Source organism: Protopterus annectens, chromosome 3.part0, assembly GCF_019279795.1.
Source record: "Protopterus annectens isolate FY-2018-M chromosome 3.part0, PAN1.0, whole genome shotgun sequence".
Classification (NCBI taxonomy): Eukaryota; Metazoa; Chordata; order Ceratodontiformes; family Protopteridae; genus Protopterus; species Protopterus annectens.
The window spans coordinates 322,894,774-322,913,844 of NC_056731.1; the positions used below are offsets into that span (position 1 = coordinate 322,894,774).

The 19,071-nt window shown below is 37.6% G+C and overlaps 1 protein-coding gene across 1 annotated transcript in view; it reads left to right on the plus strand.

Moving 5' to 3' along the window:
- Window positions 1-302: 302 nt before the first annotated feature.
- Window positions 303-19,071, plus strand: part of DDC (dopa decarboxylase) — a 696,490-nt gene continuing 677,721 nt past the window's right edge. Inside the window, exon 1 of the mRNA XM_044064799.1 lies at window positions 303-445. The gene's annotated coding sequence lies outside the window, so the exon portion shown is untranslated. The remainder of the gene's footprint in view (window positions 446-19,071) is intronic.

Here is a 19,071-nt window from a genome sequence, read left to right on the forward strand (position 1 = left end):
TACTGTATACCTTGAAATTATGGATTATTGCAGAGCAGGCAATACAGAATGGAGTCATATAGTATAAAGGTAATATGCTGAGTTACTGAAAAGACTTTTTATGTAGGAATACAAATCTATGATTATTGCTTAAACTGAGTTTAGCACACTGATCTAATCAACTGTTTGATCTGAAATGCATTTATCTTGTATGAAATGTATAATTTTGAGGATGCAGATTTAAAGCTGTAGCCGATCATCCTTATATCTGTTAATTCTGTATGTGTTCATTTGTTTTAAAGGTTTAAAAAGGATGCTGTCTGGTGATAAATACAGAGTCTCTGATTCTGATTGGCTGAGGAGGAAGGCACTCTTGAGTATATAACCTAGTTACCGTCTTCCTCTGCTTCGTAAGTGTCACACAGCAGGGAAGAGAACAGATTACCAACTGGGTAGTTTTGCAACTGTGAGTACAAATTTTGTTTGCTTATAATGTCAGTTTTGTTTGCTGAATCATTCAGACTGCAGCTGTTATGAAACGGATAAAAAGTAGAAAGAGAGAGAGACAGACAAAGAAAACTGTGCATGTGTGTGCGTGCGTGCGTGTGTGTGTGTGTGTGTGTGTGTGTGTGTGTGTGTGTGTGTTGGGGCGCGCGTCATGTGTGTGTAAACCTTAAACTCTAGAAAGTGCACACTGAGTACCATGTCTCATCAGTGGTTTTTAATGCACTGGATAACAAAAATTCAGATTCCTTGAAGCTTTAAAAGACTTAAGCTTTCAAAGGCTCTGATGCATTGACTAGAATAAGCTGAAGTCCTTAAGTAAACTCTGTTTAATTAGACCTACATTCAGTGTGAAGTATTTTCATGTTTAGATATTAACTAAATTAATTTTAGTCTTAAATGTATCTGGAAGTTACTGAACGTGCAGTGATGTTCTCACAGACATTTACTATATGTACAGAGCAACAAGTGGCAAAGGAAATAATTTTTTTTTTTTTTTTGGAACAATGAGTGCTGAATGTGTGATTGAAAGGTATGTTTGATAAGGACCACCACCAGAGCCTCGTACAGTTTATATCTTTGTCAACTTTGTGTGTAGCCAGTATCCATGCAACAGAATAAATACAGGCAAAGGATATGAAACTAAAATTAGACAGAGAAACATCTATATTACTGCAATGCTACGATTTTAGTATGCATAGATAAGTCCTCAAAAGGGTTAGCAGTACTCTGTATTACCTAGCACAAAAGAAGAATAAAAAATAAAAAGTAAAACAAAAAGAAGCTGTAATGAGAATCCATAAACAAAGAACAACAATGTGTAGAACCCATTATTAAGTCAGTTTTCATACTGGGGGAAATATATATATATATATATATATATATATATATATATATATATATATATATATATATTAGTGTCACTGTGGTCCCACAGAACTCCAGTTTGAGGCTCGTGGTCATATCAATCATATCATATTTTCTGCAGTTCATAGCATGCGAACTAAAGTAGCCATGAGAATGAAGTCACAGACATTCTAAGGCACATCATTAGGTAACGTGGCTCCTGAAGGTAAAATCTGCAGCATACTTAGCACTAAGCAGAATGAAATGTTTTCCAGATGTTAGGAGTCTCATGTTGCCTGTTGTTCATTGTGCACATTTACTCAGCTGCGGACACGTGGACTTGAAGTGGGATTCTCTCCGTCAGTGATCAGAAGCAGTACAAATAAAGATAACTACAAATCTATTCACATACTGTAACATAAGGGAAACAGAAAATGCTTATTTCAGAGTGGACACTAATTTCTCTTTTTTATATCTTCCTTTCTTCATTTATGGGGTTGTTTTGTATATTTACTTTCTTCTAATTCAAATTCACCCCATATCACTGCTGTTTTGGGTACATTTATAGCCATGACCGTCCCCCTACCATCTCTTTTTCATGATCTTATTCACTCATAACCATTTCTACCAGAATTGCTTGAAATCTTCACAAAGGAAATTAGTTTGTCTTCAGATCAGGTTTGGCATTACAGTTGGAGTACTCCAAATTGTGATTCCTAACACAATGCCCTTTCAAGAAAATGCTACATAGATTATTATAATCTAAACTAAGTTTGACTTTGAGTTGGTGTTAGACAGAAATCCGTAATAGATAGATGGCAAAATGGTGTGAAAGTTTGAATTTGAAAAATCATACTGAATTTGAAGAAGTTTAAGCAGCCTTAATTTCTTAAGCCTTGCTACACTTTCTTATTATTTAACTACGGTGTGATTCTTACTTTATTTGGAACCATGGACAAAGAACTTGGTGAGAGGAATATATCTATCAGGCAGGTGTCCTCAGCTGCCAGCAATGAAACGCAGAAGATAAATCCAGAATATTGTTATATTACATGACAGAATGAGGCTAGAAAACATTTTCTAAATTAATGAGTTGTAACATTAACTATATTTACTGGCTTTGCAAACATAAGTCATTGAATGGGCAAATTCAGTTCTAGTTTACTGTAATTATACTGTCTACCAATATATGTTCAGCTATTGGAACATAAGCCTATATTTAAACAATGCACTGGATTTTAGCACTGCTAGGCTGGAGTATTTAATAAACCAGGCATTGGTTAATTTGTATTTGGAGACATGTATAGGCAGTCTCAATTATAAATGCACACTTTTTTTTTAGTAAAAATTCTGTCTATAAAATTATCAGACTGTGATCCAAAAATGTGTGTTGTCCTTTGCAGTATGAAGCTTTGTGAACTCTTAGTACACATTCTGTATACTTTTTGTGACATACTAGGTAACTGAAGATTATGCATATGAGGAGGTGTGTCACTGTTCTTTGCCGGCAGACCATAGTTGAAATTGGACTAGCTCTTAGCAAGTTAAGCACGTGTAAGTTGTGGAGACTTGCACAAAAAGCAATCTAAAACTTCAGGGAACTGATTGCTCCTAATAAATAGGAAGACCAGAATTATAGGTTCATAGCTGTTTACTAGACTAATGACCACATGACTAATGACCATTTTAAGCCTAGCCATGCGTTCCAAATCTTTGACAAGTTCTGATACCCTTGATAAGTGTAAGCATGGGCCTGGGAGATGAACCATTTACAGGTTACCTGTGTCCATTACAGACACAGGTACCAAACCAGGGATGAATTTCTGGTTTCCCATCCAATTGTCCAAGTTGCACTTGAATTGGGTTAGGCAGGAATGTACATGGTATAGATGCAGGACTATAATAAGTGTATCCCTTGTCAGTACTATGCAAATAAAGGAGAATATTTTTTTTTTTTTAATTTTTGACCCTAGTACGTTTTCAGTTTCATACAGTTAAGCTCACAACTACACTGTATTATATTTTTATTTGTTTAACGTGGCAAATAATTGATAACCCCTCTTGAACAAGCTTGACCTAGAACAGGTCTAGTGTTCTTCTTGTCTCTGTGAGGTTCAAGCACCATTATGTATCCTTCCTCAAGACATGGGACCCCATCTTGAACAGGTATCCAGATTAGAGCTTACTGTTGTATGACTACAAATATAAATATAAATAAATATAAATATAAATATAAATACATATATAACAATTAATTAACAGGATAACACCTAGTAGGCACACGTACTGCTTTTCAGGGACAGCCAGAGAACACTGGCTGGTTAATGACTTGCTTACAGCTACTCTGTATGCAAAAACAATACCAAAGGATGAAGGTTTCTTGACTGTTAGCATCCCATAGTCTGAACTGTACTGCTGTGCTGCAAAACATGAGTCAGCATTCAAAACTCCTTAAATATCTGGGAACAAAACCATTTGTCCCACTCTCAGTTTTCTGTCTCTCCACTCTGTCATTCTAGGCTAATTCTTTTATTTTTTTTCAGTAATCACAATATTTTATGTTGGTTGAGACACTCTCTTTATGACTCTTGAATTTCCGAGAATAACAATTAGGGGTTTTCAAACAGTAAAATTTATGTAACTATAAAATCAAATATATACCAGGGATGTGGGTGGCATAGCCCATATCAGGGGTGCAGATTAGCTTTGTCCCTTGAAAAAAAGTCTTAAAAGGTGTGACAATTATTTTTCAACACCTGAAATGTGTTTCTTTGTTTGAATCACAATTTATTTTGCAGACATTTGGGAGAGACACAGTGAAATCTCTTACATGTGATATGAAACTGTGCTGCTTAATTCTTGATGATTGACCCCTATTTACCGTTTCCTTCATGCCTCAGTCCCTAGCATCAGTTGGCACGCACACTATACGGCTGGATCCCCTTTTGCATTGTTACTAAATGTATGAACCAGTTCTGTGGCATGTGGCCTGGTAATGGGGTTTTGACTTGTTTTGGACAGCAGTGTCAATATACAAGCTTGGAGCATTTTATCCTGAGCTATTCTATGGAACAGATAAAAAGTGGTGTGAAATGACATCATCTGAGGAGGTGGATGTATATTTTGTATCTTACCAAGTTCTACCCCAACACCATACCTCTCAACCTCTTGCCACAAGAAATCTGGACAAAGCCATAAATAATGAGAGGACCAAGTACTGAAAATAGGGACATTTTTTTAAAATTATAAATGTAGAAAATTGATGGAATAACAGGTTTTGCATTAGCATGGATTTTCTGAAGGGTTTGAAGTCTGAAACTCGAATATTTGTCATTATTTTCTTACATCCGTGCATAATGATTTGCTAGAAAGCCAAAACTTTTATGAGGAACAGACCAAAAATATTAGGGTAAAATCTGGACAATCTGCAAAAATCCAAACACTTAAGAGGTATACCCAACATCATTGTACTGTGTGTCTGGGTTTGTGTGTGTGTGTGTGTGTGTGTGTGTGTGTGTGTGTGTGTGTGTGTGTGTGTGTGTGTGTGTGTGTGTGTGTGTGTGTCTCTCTCTCTCTCTCTCTTTCTTAGAATCCAGTCATTACTTTTATCATGATAAGGCGTGTTGCTGAGCACATCTACCACACAAAACAAATGATGTTTAGGTTTGCTGTTATGTTCCATCCTGACTGAATCCAAAAGGCACATGCAACCTGCTGCACAAAAAATATTATTTTTTTAAATAAAATATCTGTTTTTTATGATAACATAATGGGTAAACAGGCTTATATCTAGTTTTTAAGTGCTCTAGGCAAACAGCCATTTGGTTTCAAGGCAAAGCTGCATTATCTACTGCTGTCTGTTGCCACTTCAGTTAGTTTTGAGATTATCGGTGGTTTGTATTTATCATTAAGTGAATCTATAACTGCTAAGGCAGCTACCGCCACCTTCTTTCTTTATAAAATGTGAACTGTCTGCAGTGATGTCAGTGAAAGTTATGATGTTACCACCCTCCTTCAGATTAATTCCTCAAAACACCACTAATCATGTGATATATCACATGATGCATGGTGTTGTGAAGTATGAGTCGGAAGGTGGGTGGTAACATCTGTACAATCCACATTTTCAAGTGCCTTATTACACTTTTAAAATAGGTGTGTGTGTGTGTGTGTATGTGTATATATATACATACATAAATATTATGCTCATGTTTTATTTCAGTTTCACATGTAGTACTTTATTTGAGATATTTATGTATTTCACAGTGCAGTTTATTGTAAAATAGTTTCTCCACCGATTAATTGTACAAAGTAATAACATTTTAATTATAGAGAATTTTGGTATTAAATTTAGAAGGTAGATATTTTATGAATCTTTCTCTCAAACTGATATAGTAGTGTTATGCAACTGCATTTGCAAAGGTTATTTTACAGGCATTATCATAAGCTACATTTTGGATCGCAGCTGCACAAATTATCATGTGTTTAGTTCATAGATGGCATATTGAAAATCTACAGTTAAAATATTATATGCTTTTGCAGAGTTATGGGTACTTGTTGAAAGTATCATTAAGAATTGCGTTTTTTAAATGTTGCAGCTCTTTATATGGACGTGTGGAAGTTAAGTTAGTATTGATGGAAAAAGTGCCTGATGGTGAGATTTTGAAGACTGCTAGGCAGAAGAGATCTGTAACTAAATCTGAGGTTTAGTCGTCTTGCACTAGCTTTATCCTATACATGTAAAACACGATGCAAATGTAACAAGAAATCTGATTGGTCAGGTTTAATATCACTATTTTCTAAATAAACAAACATGCAAATGCGGGGGTGTGTAGTATGATAAATGAAATCATTTGTAGTGTAAGACTAGAGAACACATAATGATTACTGAAGCAACAAATCATGAGACATTCTCTAGTCTTACAATACAAGGCATTCCATGTGTCACACAATCTGTATCCCCACATATTCCAATAACTATCCCTTTTTTGCAGTTTTTTAATTGAATTATTGCTTTTTATTCATTTCAATGGGATACAATTATTACTTTTTGTTTGTATATTGAATCAAGCTTCATGCTGTGTTTTTTTTTTTCTACTTTAGTAGTTCAGTGACAACATGTTATGTTTTCTTTCAGCTCTATTTTCTGAATGACTGATACCAGTTTTATTTTTATGTTAGCCTCATATGTCTAGCAGAGTGATTAAGATGATGGTAGTTGTTTTGGATGCACTGTTTATTTTTGTTGTATTCAGTATGTGTAGTTTTATTTTTCTTTTACTTTTAACTTAGGACAAAGAAGAAAAAGTAAAGTACTTAAGTTTTAAAAGACTTGGAATGTTAGGGTTTACAAATGTCTTCTGAATGGTTGTGTGCTTTGTGATGTTTACAAAATGAAGACAAATCATTTGATGTTGTGTATGTTCTGCATAAAGTAAAAATATGCGCATCTTGTAATAAATGCATGGAGTTGCAATGCTGATTTGTGAGCATGTCTTTAAATAAACCTTGTTATGGGTTTTAAGATTAATTTAAGAAATCAGAAATTACTTCTTAATTTGCAAATAACTTATGAGACCCTCAAGAATGATGAAACCTTGAGTGAAATAACAGGACAGCGTGGTTATAGAGGATGTTTTTGAAATCCAGCTAAACAGAACTACACACAGGCACCACAAAACTTAAATTAAAATATTCCTGTTTGGTATTCCAGAGGAAAACGTCTAGTAATATTCCACCATTGCATGAGGAAAGCAAATGGCATTGTAAATGCACAACATTTTATTAATAAAAAGGAAAAATTCAATACTCAGAAGGTGAACCAAGGCAGCAGCAGCGAAAATACAAGTAGTCGGTGCAGAAAAAACACACAGTTCTCTTCACATATAGTCTCTCCACCAATAAACCACTCGCAGGGCGAAACAGCTTTCGTAAAAAGGCAGTTTTATTGAGTAAGCGCTTTCACCAACACGGCTTCTTCAGACTCAAATACAAATGACTGAAGCACACATAATATACTGTTAAAACCAGTAAAAACTACAGCATCAGGATGGGGCATGTTAGCAATGCACTGGCCAAACATGTATCTGAGTTTGGGATTCAGCATACTTTTACCTTTAGGATAGTTGAACATGTTAATGCCAATATTAGAGGTGGAGATATCAGAACACACACTGAGAATAGGGAAAACATGTGGATTATCAAACTGAGATCTGACGTTCCACCAGGCCTTAATGTTAAGGTTTCTGTCAGACCCTTTTTGAAAATAAGAAGATTGAAGGCTTATTAACCTATACTCAGTTTTTTATTCTCTATTCCTATATATTAAATAGATCTTATATATTTTATTGAGAAGTATGTTTTAGTAATGTTCTATTATTGTTGGTTTATTCCACATTTATTGAATGTTTTTTAAAGCATTATATGACTTTTTAAAGCATTATACTGGCTTTAGTACCCTGTGTATAAAGTGAAGTTTTTAATTCAATTGATTGTTATTGCACTAATTGCTTAATTGAGTTGTTTCCTGCTTTTTTACTGGTTTTAACAGTATATTATGTGTGCTTCAGTCATTTGTATTTGAGTCTGAAGAAGCCGTGTTGGTGAAAGCGCTTACTCAATAAAACTGCCTTTTTACGAAAGCTGTTTCGCCCTGCGAGTGGTTTATTGGTGGAGAGACTATATGTGAAGAGAACTGTGTGTTTTTTCTGCACCGACTACTTGTATTTTTGCTGCTGCTGCCTTGGTTCACCTTCTGAGTATTGAATTTTTCCTTTTTATTATCAATTGCTGCTTTTTCAGAAGGTTTTTGCTCCATATTTTGTTTTATTCTCCTAACATTTTATTAATACAACACACCTTTAAGCACTTTCTTACTTGATAATAAATAACAGCATGGGCGTCATCAGAATGAAACAGATTCTGGGTACATTGCTCCTTTTATAAAATAACTATATCACATGACTCTATAACCTACAAGCAAATCAGTTCAAACCATTATAACCAACACATATAAAATTACACAACAATGTGCTATCTCAGTCAAGTCAGTTTAATTTCCTATTATGAATGTAAATATATATTAAAATGTTGTGCCCTCAAATAAAAACTGGGTGACCATTAAATAAATAATTAAATCGTAAGTAATTTTAAATTTCAAAATTAAAAAAAAACACATAAATGTAAGTAACAGCATGTTGTCCACTCAGTTGTTCCTTATTGTACTTATAAAATGTTTTTAAAAGCACTTTTCTATATAAGCTGATAATAATGTATATAGAGTTTAGCAGCACACATTTTAAAGCACTTGCAATAGAGAGGTGGCCATTTAAACTGGAGTTACTGCAGTGTTCAGTTTAAGTTGCCAGACTAGTTGGCCGTATTCTTTTTGTTTTCCCACTATGCATCCCTTGCGTGTTTCATTGTTTTTTTTTTTTCTAGAACAGTAAACATAAATTTCCCATAACTGTGACACTTAATAGTATGCCTATATAGTACATTTTTATTCCAGCTGATATCATAGAAGTGCTAATAAATTCACTTCCACAAAGTTCTCTCTCCTTTTGCCCACATAATAACAGATGCTATTACCACCAGTAGGAACATAAACAAGTCCACTGGTATTGCAGGTGCAACATTATGTAAACTTTATAGGCGATATCTGGTTTTATACTAATATATTTTCACCAAAACAAATATTATCTTTTTTTGCACAGAAAACAAGGTTTGCTTCCTAGAAAACCATGTATGGCATTGTGATGTCCCTCTACTGGACCAGTAATCAAGGAGCTTCAATCCTCACCACAGGCAACAGTAGGGAAACATTCACTGAGAGGATGACAGGTACACACACAACATTTCCAGATGCAGCTCTCTGTATCAAGTGTAATTTCCCTTAAGAGCAAACAGAGATCACAGTCAGTCTAGGGCTGTTTTCTCCCTCTTTCTCCAAATCCCAATAAGACTCCCCACTGGCACAGTTATAGACTTGAGTCTTAGCCAGGGTTACAAGCCATGTCCTCCAATAATCTCTCTGTCCAACCAGTGCTTCATGTCTCTGCCCAAGTAGCTGACACACACCTCTTGGAGATTTGTTTTACACACACACACACATACACACACACACACACACACACACACACACACACACACACACACACACACACACACACACACACACACACACACCTGGGAAAGGGTGTCACAGATTTATTAGCTATGGACCCTTCTTCCCAGACTATAAGGTAGTTATCACTGCAACCAGAACTCTTTATCAACTACTTTAACAAAGGGTATCCAATCTTACTGTGTAATACAAATATGAATACGAATGGTAGTTTGATCAAAAGCAAGGCTATTAGGACTGGCCCACACAGTGTCACCAAATAAAATAGTACTCTCAAACTTAAATATCTCTACAAAGATTAGCCACAATGAAAGGTTTAAATATATTTAATAATAAATAACAAAAGAACAAGACAATACTAAATATATATTCACAGTGACATCAGAGTTCAAAACCACAGGAAATATTTAAAACAACATTGCAGGACAGTCTCAAATAAATAAAGAAAAATATCTAAACTAAGCTCTACTATATTCCTGACTATATGCAAGAGAATTGTACTATAAACTAAGAACATACTAATAGAGCAAGGCAGATGGGATGAATGGATCTTCCAGTTGTTGTCAGGTCCAAGACAGAATACGGAATGCTCTCTCACTCAGAGACTTCTCCATTTAATATTTCAAATATTACTGCTGGGATAGCTTGCAGAATGACATAATTTCTAGTCATCTGACTCTAGTTCCCAGGAAAACCCCCCACTGCTGGAAACTGGCAGTATTTAAAATCTACCTGTGAAAATACATAGACATCAGATCTTTGGCAGATGCTGGAAGTCATAAAACAATTGCATTCCTTCATGCTTTCAAGAATAGTAATTAGTTAACTCCGAAGACAATACAAAAAGTTCCTTAGTGCAGACATTGTGTCTCTTGCTGCATTGAAAACTGAAAGATACCATCTTTTATGGCCTAACCATGAAGTAATTTAATTTCAGATATTTTTCTAAAGTTTGCTGGACTGAAGTGAACTTCCTGTATTCCAGTTTTTACTGTCAAAACATATACATTTAAGCATTTACAATAGTGAAGTTACATTTCTGTTCTCTTATGTAAGGCACACTGTGGTTACATTTCAAACACAAACACTTTATAAAATACCATTTTAACACACATGTCTGTACCAACCAGTTTGATATACACATGACATACAGTTCTAATACAGTAGTAACACAATCATCCTATATAAATCAATCTGATATTCACAAATGACATATAATTATTTACAAAATTCCAGATAGCTGTGCTGGCAGTATCTCCCATAATTACACTTCTTCCTCCCTTTGAAAACTCAAGCTAGATTTTCAAATGACCCTTGAGAAATGTTGAGAGGGGTGAGCCTATCTGGGAATATATTACCCCATATCCTGTCTTGAGATCCCAGCTGTCTTTGCATTGCTGACCTTACAGTGTTGCACTATCATATCAAATGCCTGAAACTCTAGGCTCCACCATAGTAACCTGGGATTTTGCTGGCTGGCTCCCTGAAGCTATAGATTCCCCTCAGACTCCTACTGCCTTCTACTGCAAATACGGAGCACAAGGGCCTCCCTATCATGGTAAGGTTTCATCATGTTAACATGGTACAATTTGTGCCCCTGCCTCCTGCCTAGCAGTTCTACCATGTAGTTAACATCACTGATGTTTCTTACCACCTTGTAGGGTTTCTCCCAAGCTGCCTGCAGCTTGTTTTGTCTGACAGGAATGAGAGCCATTACCTGCTACCCTACAGCATGCTCTCTAGCTCGAGCATTCCTGTCATACAGATCTTTTTCTGCTGTTGTGCTTCTGCCAGGTTCTTCTGGGCTAAGCCCATGAGTTCCCTGAGTCTTGTCCTGAGCTTTAAGACATATGCCACAACAGACTTCTTGTGGGATTCAAACAGACCCTCCCACTCATTGCCAATCAAATCTAGAGGTCCCCTCACTCTATGCTCATACAGCAGCTCAAAGGGTGAAAAACCTGTGTATTCCTGGGGCACCTCTCTGAAAGCAAACAACAGTTGGGGCAAATATTTGCCCCACTCCCTCTTAAATTGGTCTGCAAATGCCTGTAGCATGGTCTTTAGTGTAGAGTGTAACCTCTCCACCAGACCATTAGTCTGGTGGTAGTAGGGGGTAAACTTTAAGTGCTTCACCCCACATTGCTCCCACAGTCAAGCCAGCAGGTCTGACATGAAATTGGCACCTCTGTCAAGCAGAATTTCTTTTGGGAAACCTCCCCTGCTGAAAATCTCTTAACATAACATTTGCCATCTTTTCTGCCTCAATGGAGGACAGAGCCACTGTAGCATGGTCTTTAGTGTAGAGTTTAACCTCTCCACCAGACCATTAGTCTGGTGGTAGTAGGGGGTAATCTTTAAGTGCTTCAACCCACAGTGCTCCCACAGTCAAGCCAGCAGGTCTGACATGAAATTGGCACCTCTGTCAGGCAGAATTTCTTTTGGGAAACCTCCCCTGCTGAAAATCTCTGAACATAACATTTGCTACCTTTTCTGCCTCAATGGAGGATAGAGCCACTGCCTCAGGGTATCTGGCAGCATAATCTACTACCACTAGTATTCACTTCTTCCCTGTGGAACTTGGGGTACTCAGAGGCCCCAGAATATCCATAACTACCCTCTGAAATGGCTCCTCAATCCCAGGCAGAGGCATCAAAGAAGCCTTGACCTTGTCTCCTGCCTTGCTTACCTTTTGGCACTGCTCACAGGTCCTGCAGTACCCTGTTATACCTCTGGAAATACCAAGCCAATAAAAGTTCTGCATAATAAGTCTTTTTATACGCTTTATGCCCATATGACCTACAAAGGGAATATCATGGGCTATGGCCAGAACTACCAGATGGTAGGTTCTGGGCACTACCAACTGCTGTATTCTCTCACTCTCTAGCCATCCCTCAGGGGTCCGCTCTCTATACAGTAACTTTTTTCCCAATATACAGATTTCCCTTTTCCTTGAGAATCAAGTGCCTCCCTAGCTATCTCCCTCAAGTCTTGTAATGTAGTTTTTGATGGCTAAGCCTGTCTCAACTCTCTCTTTCTAACCCTTCCTAGCTCCCCTTCCACAGGAAGTCTGGTATCCCTTGACAGTGGTGCCTCACTGTCAGCCTGGGTACTACTACTCACCTCTGCCCTTGCAGTCACTCTATCCAAGGGAACATCAGTATCCACCAGCAGCTGTGCCTCAGCTTCAGTCTTATTGCTACAGGGTTGCTCCCTCCTTGAGGTAGCACCTCACCAGTCCTGGTTTCAATTTTGCGGTATGTCTGGGTCTCCACCAGGCTACTTGACCTACGTGCCTGTTTCCAAGCCTGACTGGATGTAACTGCATGCACACAGATTACTGCATTATCAAAATCATTCCCTGTCAAGACATCTACAGGGATATCCTCAAATGGGTCTACTTCAAAAGCACGAAAGCCCAGAAGATTGAAACCCAGAACACTGAGACCAGATATACGAAACCGCATAACACCAAAAGACCAGAAGTGCGAAATTCAAAATCTCGACATTACAGGATTTTGAGTTAGTGCTTCTGGTGTTGCAGTGCAGGTAAGTATGGATGTGTAAGTGTAGTTTTGAGGGGTATTGGTTTGTGTAAGTGTATGCTGGGACTGTAGTGTTTGTGTGTGAGGGACTGCAATGTGTGGGTGTGAGTTTGCCTTGTGTGTCTGTCTGTGCGATCTCAGAGTTAGAATATTAAAGTAGGGGGTATGGGGGGCACAGCTCTATTGTAGGATGTTGTGTTAGGGTGTTTGGGGCAGTTGTGTGTGTGTTTTGTATGTGTTTTACAGTTTCGTGATTTTGAGTTCCGTTGTTGTGAGTGTTCAGTGTTATGTGGTTTTGTGGATATGGTCTCGGTGTTTTGGGTTTTGTTGTAATGGGCTTTCGTTTTTGTGTAGTACTTCCCCTCAAACACACCTACTTGCTTGCTTCCTTTTCCACCCTACTGGTCAAGTTGAACCCTAGCCAAAGGTATTTGGAGTGGGGTTCCTCCTAAAGCTCTGACTGGAGTAGACTGTCCAAGCAAGTAGTGCTCCTCTTTAACAATTGCAGGCTTCACAACAATTAGGTAAGAGACTGTATCTCTCTTAGCAGTGGCATGTTTCCCATCTACTAAGATAGGATATAACCTCTTGTGGTAGTTTGGTACCATTGTTGTCTCCAGACAGCTTACTGTTGGCATCATGTCATTTCCACTTGCTGGCTCCCCTACCTTTTGTTCCCAACCTTGCCTCCATGGACATCTATATGCTACATGGCCCCACTGGTTGCATTTAAAACATTTAACCCTTGGTCCTGGATGTGCACCTGGACTAGTGGCTTCCCCTGTTACTGATGGACTCTGCTGGGGTGGTTTAAGCTGCCCACCATGGGTTCCCTTAGACCCATGAGCAGCGCTGGGTATTCATTTCCTGTGCAGTGATACCCTACTTGCTAGGTATAGGTCTCCTTTTTTCCCCAACTCATCTGCAGTATTGCATTCTCTATCTGCCAACCAGATTTTTATGTCCTCAGGCAAAGTGTAAGGGCTTGTTCTCTCACCAAAATGTCTGACAGCCCTTCAAAAGTGGTGACCTGACATGCACTCACCCACCTATGAAAATAAGTGCTTAACTGAGAAATATATTCGCACAGACTTTCATCTACCTTGCTTCTATGCTTACAAAACTTTTTCTATAAGCTTCAGGTGTTAACTTAAAATGCTCTAATAAACAATTTTTAACTGTATTATAATTTAAACAATCAGTATCAGACAATTTAGAAACAGCAGTTACAGCTTTACCATGGAGTAAGGGGGTAAGGAACTGTACCCAGAGCCCTTGATCAACATCATAGTGTTTACATACCCTTTAAACATATGAATGAAACTATCAACATTATCACCCTCTGTAAATTGTGGAAGAAATTTACTAACCTTTATTGATTCTGGGGTTTGGTTACTCCCTTTCCCATTACCTCCATGACACTGGCAAAGAGTCAGCATCTCATGTTCATGTTTACTCTGCCTGTCATTTTCTTTGGCTTCCAAATGTCTCAGTCTCTCTGCTGATTCGGCTTCAAACTCCAAATCCCATAGTCTCTCTATTGATTATGTATCCAAATGTTTGCCCCCCAGTTCAAGTCTCTTTAACTCCAGATGGATTTTTAAGTCCTCTGAGGCAAAGTTAAACTGTCCATTTCTAAGAGTTGTACATTCCCAAGGAAATTCTGGTTGTTCTCCTGGTTGCTGGTCTGTGATGCAGCTGTGGTTAAGGCTGTAATCATTTCTCCTTTAGTCAGGCTGGCATGCCCCAGTCCTTTGGCTTGACACATCTCAGCCACATGGTTCCTTGTCAGCTTGCCATAATCCTTCACTGACATCCTTGCTTGTTTTCCCTGACTAACTAAGGTAAATAAATAGATACACCTATTGTGATATGAAACACTGAATGTTCACTGTGTGACTGCTTGAGAATACAAACACCTTCTTTAGTGACCACTGTTTACAGGCTACAGGATTTCAATATCCACAACACAGAATCCTAATATGTGATGCCATGATCCCACGACTGCCAGCCAATTAATATGTGATGACCATCCACTGGACCAGTAATCAAGGATCCTCAATCCTCACCACTGGCAACAGTGGGGGATTTTAACTGAGAGGATGACAGGTACACACACAGTATTTCCAAATGCAGCTCCCTGCATCAAGTGCAATTTCTCTTAAGAGCAAAGAGAGACCACAGTCAGTCTGGGGCTGGTTTCTCCCTTTCTCCAGATCCCCAATAAAAGTCCCCACTGGCAAAGCTATAGAGTTGAGTTCTTATCCAAGGTTCCAAGCGATGTCCTCCAATACTCTCTCTGTCCAACTAGTGTTTCATGTCCCTGCCCAAATAACTGACACACACACTCTTGGAGATTTGTTTTACACACACATACATCTGGTTAAGGCTGGCACAGATTTACTACCTATGCCCCCCTTCTGCCCAGACTATAAGGTAGTTATCACTACCACCACTTTAAGGCCATTAGAAAGGATGTCCAAACTTACTGTGTAATACTAATATTAATACAAATAGTAGTTTGACCAAGAGCAGGGCTATTAGGAGTGGCCCACACAGTGTCACCAAATAAATATGCAAGTACTCTCAAAACGTAAATATCTCTATACAAATCAGCCACAATGAAAGATTTAAATATATTTAGTAATAAATAATAAAATAACAAGACAATACTAAATATATATTCACAGTGACATCAGGGTTCAAAACCACAGGAAATATTTAAAACAACATTGCAGTACAGTCTCAAATAAAGAAAAATATCTAAACTAAGATCCAGTATATTCCTGACTATATCTAAGAGAATTGTACTATAACCTAAGAACTTAACTAACAGAGCAAGGCAGATGTGATGAATGGAACTTCTAGTTGTTGTCAGGTCCAAAACAGAATACAGAATGCTCTATCCCATTCAGAGATTTCTCAAATTAATCTCTCAAATATTACTGCTGGGATAGGTTGCAGAATTACATCATTTCTTGTCATCTGACTAGTTCCCAGGTGAAACCCCCACTGCTGGAAGCTGGCAGTATTTAGCATCTACCTGTGAAAAGACATAGACCTCAGATCTTTGGCAGATGCTGGAAGTCATAAAACAATTGGATCCCTTCATGCTTTCAAGACTAGTAATTAGTTCACGCCGAAGACAATACAGAAAGCTCCCTAGTACACACACTGTGTCTCTTGCTGCATTGAAAACTAAAAGATGCCATCTTTTATGGCCTGGCAATAAAGTAATTTAATTTCAGATATTTTTCTAAAGTTTGCTGGACTGAAATGAACCTGCTGTATTCTGGTTTCTACTGTCAATACCTCCATTTAAACAGTTACAGTAGTGCAGGTGCATTTCTGTTCTCTTCCAGTAGGGCACACCATGGTTACATTTCAAACACAAACACTTTATAAAATACATTTTCAATACACACATATGTACCAACCAGTTTGATATACACATGAAATACAGTTCTAATGCTCTTGCAACACAAGCATCTTATATAAATCATACTGCCATTCACAAATGACATATAATTATTTAGAAAATTCCAGATAGCTGTGCTGGCAGCATCTCCCTTCATCACAGTCATTATTAAAGTTAAAAATAGACCTACTTCTTGAAATAATATTATTAATTATATTGACCTTCAGTTGGTATCAAGCTCCAGACTTTCCTTCACAGTCACATTGGCTTGTGTGATAAAATGTGTCTGATTAATGACAGTTAGCAATAGTAATAGCAGTATATTATGGCCTGCCACTAGTGCCTGAATTACAAAAAAGTCAAGTGCAATGCTTCTAAATGGCATCTTGATGTATAGCAGGTGTTAATTTGTATATTAACATGTGTGTATGTCTGCACATGAGTATGTATTTGTTTGTGTGAAAGTGCATGTGTGTCTCCACTTATAGTTTTGTAGAGCAAAGCATACTGGGTAAAGTCTTTAGCATTGTACATTTCAGAACATATCATAAATGATCAGGTATGATACTAATGTAAGACTGATTCCATGAAATACAGTTAAAATCCACAATTCTAGGCTTTACATTGAATAACCATGACATGATACAATTTGTAGAAATATTTGTCTGAGGTGTGCAAAATGATGTCAGCTCCAAAGAATGGAATTGTTGCTACATGTGTATAAACTAAGTACACGTGTCTTCCCTATTGCAAGCCATAGGTTGTGACAGTGAATAATTGCACCTCTTGTCTAAGGAAGAAAATGCTTTTCATTTATTATATAGCATACATTATGGAATGTTTATAAAAGGAGTGTGAAACAATTGTTTAACTAAGTAGCAGCTTTTTTAAATGTTAACCAGAAAGTGTGAATATTAGGTTAGGCAAAATGAAAAGAAACCACTAATCAATAAAGATTCAGAGAAAATGATTGTTTCCACTAATAATTAAGCCTAAAAGCCTGGCATATTGCTCTGGTTTTGCAATATGCTACTATTTTAAGACAACTGGAACCGAGGCTGTCTTAAAACACGTTGCAGGATTATGGTATCTATACAATCAGATTTATTAGCTAAACTAAGCTAACTTTAGCCCTACACTCAGACCCGGTGGTATAAGATTTGGGAACACAAGTTAATAACAATCTAAACTTCAATTACCATGTGTCCATAGTGGTAAGGGAAGCCTTCTACTTTGGGCATCTCATAAATAACGGCATTGCATCCAAGACTAAGGATGTTATAACACCTCAACCCTCATCAGGCCACAAATAGAGTACAATGCTGCCTTTTGCATGTACCGTACCAGACACCTGCAGTAGCTGGAGAGACCACAGAGGTTTCTCGCCAAGAAAATTCAGGGCCTTCAAAACATAACCTGCATGGAAAGACTGAAAGCCCTGTCATGGTGCTCTGTATTCTACAGGCTGCTGAGAGGTGACTTGTGCCTGGCCTACAGAGCAGTCTCTGACCTTGCCTTAACAGAAATGTCTCCTACACAAATAAAATGGGACAAGAGTCACTCGCTCCAGGGATTTCAACTTAGCCTGTAACATTAGCAGAACATGGTGGATAGATAGATATATCTCCCAGAAATTGCTGCTCCCCTGGATTAAACTCTCAATTCATGTGAAGCAGAGCTCCTCAATAACAATATTTAAGAGCAACCTAGACAATTGTATGGGAGACTGTAAATTCACCCTGGGGGTGGCACCTATGTCCCTCATGGACAGGGGCAGTCAGTGCTGATCGTAGACTTGCTCTGTGATTAACAGCCACCAAACAAAGGTCAATTAGGGAACACAGGTATAACATGGCTAGGCTTGTAAATGCCCTAGGACCATTAACCTAGTAACTTCCTATGATCCTATGAACCTCTTAGTCAGAAACTACCTCTTTAAACAAATACAAATGAATAAAACAAAGCTAAGAAAGTGCTATATATACACATATGGAAAAGCAGAAACAAGGAAATGCTTCAGGTAGGATTTGTCTAGGCAACTGAGAATACTTTACAAGTTCTGTAATACGGCTGTCTTTAAAGCACCTGGAAAATCATCTGCAAGATGAATTGCTTTCATATTAAATCCAATGATCTGAGAATATCCAGCAAGCCTACCACATTTAAAAGAATGCACACATCACACCTTAATCCCACATTAACCTACCAAAAATGCAAGATAACATAATGTAATAAACTGTTCCTAGCTTCTGCCTTATTAACTTCCCTTATCGATGCACAACAGTTGTGAAAATTGCATTGCACAGTGGAATACCTTTCATTTCTACCGTCTCCTCCCTACAACATTTGTATTACTACATCCTCATATAAATTATTCCTTGTCTTTTCATTTTAATTCCTATTTCTCCTCCCACACTCACTCTCTTCCTTGACATTGCACCTCTTTGGTACACGTCTACTAATTTCTGTTATTCCTTACTCTTTTTATTACTTGTTTGCCTTCCTTTTTTTTTTTCAAATTCTAGCACTTATCACGTAATTTTTCACATAGCTGCTAACTATATCATATGCTCACTAAACATTTTGGTCTATTACCACACCATGACATTTGTTAAATATGTGGTTATAGCTTACTTTTCAAATTTTACTCTTTCAAT